Source organism: Zalophus californianus, chromosome 14, assembly GCF_009762305.2.
Source record: "Zalophus californianus isolate mZalCal1 chromosome 14, mZalCal1.pri.v2, whole genome shotgun sequence".
Lineage (NCBI taxonomy): Eukaryota > Metazoa > Chordata > Mammalia > Carnivora > Otariidae > Zalophus > Zalophus californianus.
In genome coordinates this window covers 52,406,541-52,411,545 of record NC_045608.1, presented here as the reverse complement: position 1 = coordinate 52,411,545, position 5,005 = coordinate 52,406,541, and the positions used below count along the sequence as shown (strand labels likewise).

At 33.9% G+C, this 5,005-nt stretch overlaps 1 pseudogene; it reads right to left on the bottom strand.

The window, feature by feature from the left end:
* Positions 1–2,074: 2,074 nt before the first annotated feature.
* Positions 2,075–2,136, bottom strand: LOC113913402 (annotated as a pseudogene).
* Between the last annotated feature and the right edge of the window lie 2,869 nt (positions 2,137–5,005).

The window sequence follows — 5,005 nt, the reverse complement described above, 5'->3', positions numbered from 1 at the left end:
CTTTCGTTCACTTCTAAAGAAAAGATGCTTATCCATTGTTCATTACATAAATGGATTTTTTTTTAACTTTCACTATCTCATTGATTTTTCTTCAATCAGGTTCACTGCTTAATTCAATAGAAGAAAGTAATTTGATTTAGATTTTTCTCCTTGAACTAATGACCTGCTGCAGCTGATAAGTTTATTTTTTCTCTAGTGTTTTTCAGCTTTTGATGTTTTGCTATCATTTTGCTATTCTTTAGGAAATGAGTGTTTTATCATTTTGATTAGACTATTTATAAATATGCTAGGGACAGTATTATAGTTCTCAGACATTACTTTAAACACTGGAAGTATAATTTTGTCAAATACAATGGTATGTTTCTTTGTAAAATGTACACTTGATCTTAACCATCCCATAGTTTAATTAGAAAAAGAAAAAACTGTCAGCAGAGAAAAAAGTGTCAGCAGAGTAAGTAATTGGTAACTGTGGACTTGTGGACAAAGCTGTAAAACCCAACTTTAAATATTCATTTGAATATTGTCAACATTTTTCCTTTATTTGACATTTTGAAATGAGGACTAACTAAACACCCACACTCATACATACGTGTGTGTGTTTTTAATTACCTCATGTATGTAAATGTATTTATCACCATGAATACAATGGCCACAAGTCCACATTGATATGTTTATATGGTGAATTAAACACCACCATTGGGGCTCCTGGGTGGCTTAGTTGATTAAATGTCTGACTCTTTCTGCTCAGGAAATGATCTCAGGGACCTGAGATCAAGCCCCAAATGGGGCTCTGCCCTGGGTCATAGAGCCTGCGTAAGATTCTCTCTTTCCTTCTCCCTCTGCCCCTCATCCACCATTCACTCACTGCTCTCTCTCTCTCTCTCTCTCTCTCTCTCTCTCAAACAAAAACAAAAGCAAAACCCCAAAACAAATATCACCATTGGTATGTAATTTTTTTAAACTGCTAATCAACTCTTGGTAATGTTTTAAATAGAACAGTGTTAAAGTTTTCCCTAACTTACCAGTTATATGATTAAAAAGTTTAGTGCCTTTTAAAACCATGCAAAAGTAAGTTTAGAAAGTCACAAATAATTTTTTTTTTACCCATAAAGATCCTGTAAGATATTTAAAAGTCAGTGGGACAAGGAGTAGGTGCTCATTGTGTGAAAAATTATCCCATACATTGCAAACTACTATTCATGGCTCCTTCAACCAATTTCAGCAATTCCCCTCAGACTTTGTGATCCTTAAAAGGATCCTCACCTATGTATAAAATGCCCCAGAAAATGCCTTCTGAGGCAAGATTCCTGTGTGTTAGTAGATATGCCCTGAAGCATGGCCTCAGAATTTCCTCCCCCACTTTACTCTGGACTACTCAACTGCTTTTCTAAAATAATGATGAATAATTATTTTGAATGTCTCTATTTGAAGGGCCATCAATATATTGTCCCATCAGAATACAGAACATTTTTTTGGTTCTGGTTTGTTCTCTATATTGCCTGAAAGAAAAAAAAAAAAAAAGAGTGAAGGGAATTGCTCTGTGTATACCCAGGACCTCAGAATTTGAAGTTCAGGAAGGACATTAATAGAGTTGATCCTGTGAAGAAGAAACAGCAGTTTTTGCTACCCTGAATTCTTGTGGTTTATAGCATAAAGGTCTTGCAGCTTCAGCAAGCTTTTCAGGTCTTCCCTGTAGGACTCTGCTGCCAACAATGGGCCTGACTCCTGGATTTCTTATGTTTTACAATCTTGCCTGACCAGGAGTAGATGATTATTTCCCTTGTTATAATTTTCAAGCTTTATTGCTAAAGACAAAATACAGCCAAGTACACATAGAATCATGAAAAGAATAGAATTAAGAAACCAGAGGAAATAAAGATTTTTTTGTTTGTTTGTTTGCTATTTTTCCCAGAGATCAGATCCCAGTTTATTTCCTCTCACTGAATGGAAAACACGAATTTTCCTAGCTATAGCTTGATCTTGTTGCAAGGCCTCGACAATCCATTTGGTATGGTTCTAGGAAGCCTCACCCCCACAGCAACCCCAATTTAACACACTGTTGATCAATCCTCTTGGGCCATGCTAATCTTCTCTGTATCATTCCAATTTTAGTATATGTGCTATGGAAGTCAGCATAACCAGTCCTCTTGGGGATAATTTACTTCAGATCTCTTCTTCAGGTTGTTTTGCTCTTAAAGTCTCTACTCTATCAAATATTAATCTCCCTGTCATTGAAAGAGACACTCTTTTTCAGGTTATCGGTTTAAATATGATGCTGACAAATATCATTAGGTCTACAGACACAACAAATCACTAAATTTTCTGTGGACATGGATGGAAATATTAATTTTTTTTCCTGAATTTATAGTGGTTAGAGCAAAAAGTTCAATAGACACATCTGGGTTAGAATCCTGTCTGAGTAACCTGAAGCCTGTCTGTGTCCTCTTTATGCCTTCAGTTGCCTTGCTGGTAAAATGAAGAAAATAAGTGTCATGTCATGAGCTTGTTTAGATGATCAAATGAGATGATATTTAAAGCAATAACTTAGTCTTTGGCCTATAGTACGAGTTCAATAGTATTAACTACAACAAAAGTATTATAATAATAACATTTTCCCTTATACTTTGTATAGTAGTTAGTGTAACGAATAAGTGATCCAAAAACATTTTAGTGGTTTTAAAACATGGAAGTTGATTTTTCTCTCTCTTAAGAGTCCAGGGTGATGATCTACAATAATTGGCAGTCATTTGAGGGATAGACTGATGGCAGCTTTTCCAACTTTGAAATGTGGCTTTTAAGTTCTCTCTGATCATCACCATTTTAACCTCACAAAGAGGGATAGGAGTGTAGAAGACTGTATGATACTATTCTTAAATTCACTGAGCAGAGAGGGACTATATGACTTCCGCTCACGTTCTATTGGTGAGAGCTTATCACATGATTCATCTATCTAGCAAATGTAGCTGACTGGACAATCACGTCTCAGCTATAATTTGTATGGACAAAGAGGAGAATAGATTTTGGTGGACAAATAGCCTCCCTCCCATGACTTTCCTGAAGTTACCAAAGCAATAATAGTCTTTTCTCCATATTTTGAAAGGGTATAAGGCTTCTCTATCTCTAAGGAGTGCAAATATAGGAATTGGGTTTTTACTTCAGTCTCTAGAATACTGTCTCTTAAATTGAGAGCCAATATGCAACTGTAACCTAACCTCCTGGGGGACTTGTTTAAATTATAGATTCCAGGCCTCCAGCAAACCCAGTGAATCAATATCTCCAGGGTATGACCTGAGCATTTAACTTTTATCAAGTAAGACAAGTGATTGCTATATGCATTCAGTTTGAGAATTATTGCCGTAAAATCTAGGGTGGCACTGAATTTTAAAGCCACAGGCAACTCTCAGTATCAGTTCTTCAAAGACTTCTATGATTTGTTCTTTAATATGATAGGAATAAAAATTTAAAACAAAAATGAAGACAAAACTCATGGTGGTTCTCTCCCCATGATGCATCGTTTTATCTTCTAAATGACATTGCTGTCCTTCAGATCAAAGACAGACACTGATGGATTAGCTTTTGTAGAGATTTTGTCATTTGTTAGCTTCTGTATCCATCCCAACTCAGAATTATAATATTGTGAACAAAATGAACATAATAACTAGTAAATTGTGATTAAGATCTATAGGTTAGTTACTATTAAGGGGAACTTTGATTTTTCTTAATTATCATATATTTTTCAATGATCAAAATTTGTTTCATTATTTGATTTAAATCTCTATTAAATATCTTGTTTTGAGCAATCCAACCTCATAGAAAACCTTTTTAAATAAAACTCTGAATGATAAAAATATTTTACATATTTATGTTTTATTCAGCAGGATATTTTTTCATCACCTAAATCTTCAAATATAGTTGTTAAATTTGTTTTTTTCCTGTTGCTATTATAGGTTATTGTTAAAAACAGTAATCATTTTAGTAGGGTGGTTTCATGTGTTCCTTGATACCCTGAATAATTTTATTTTGTTACATTTAGTTTCATGTTTTCAAAAATGCTATTTTTGTTTTTGAAAGTATTTTCTTAACATTTATGATTTGTCTAGAAATGTCTCATCTTATACTGAGCTAGCATTAGATTAGGCTTTCCTATTTTTTTTTTTTTTAGCATAAAGATCAAACCTTGCCGAAACTTGGTGTGATCTTTTTCACTTTTGATGGCTTTTTATATGCCTAAGGCCAGTGAGCTTCATATCTGTTTCCACAGAGAACTCAGATCTGTGAGAATTAACAAGGGATTAAAGTGATATTTTCCCCCCATGCTCTGGCTTCTAGCTGCTGTGCTCTTTCTTTTAAGGCTTAATGTTTCCAGGAGATTTTTTAAAATTCACTCTTCTCTATTATGTCTTCAATTTTTCTAATATTCTTATCAGATTTTCTTGACATCAGTTTGGCCAACAATGCCATCAGCGTTGGCTTTATTTCCTTCCAAATATATTTGAATGATGTTAAAAAAACAGGTAGAATGGGAAGCTATAAACCAAATTCATGTCTGTCACAAAAACATTAAAATAAGAATGAGTTTCTCACCTTCCTTTAAAGAAAACAAATAAATTGTAGCTTATCTAATATTGAGGTTGATCCCTCGGTTCTGAGTTTGTTAGGAAGTAATCATTGATTTGACATGGTATATGTTAAGTGAATTTCCCCACTCATTACTTACATGTGCATGGCACAATCACATACTCAGATGTATTTACCCATGCTCAAATAAGAAAAGTCAAACTTTCATGTTCTTAATGGAAAATAATAGGTAGCCCTAAATACTTGATTCCAATATTTTTGCTTATTTTACAGGCACATTTATAGTTAAGGCAGAAAACAGTCTTAGTGAGAGAATGCATGTTAAGTCTTGAAAGATCTTATCCTAAAATTTTTCAATAAAGCTTACATGCAACAAAAGATAAGATTTTGCTTATTTGATTTAGTATAGATAAAAGGAAATAACAAT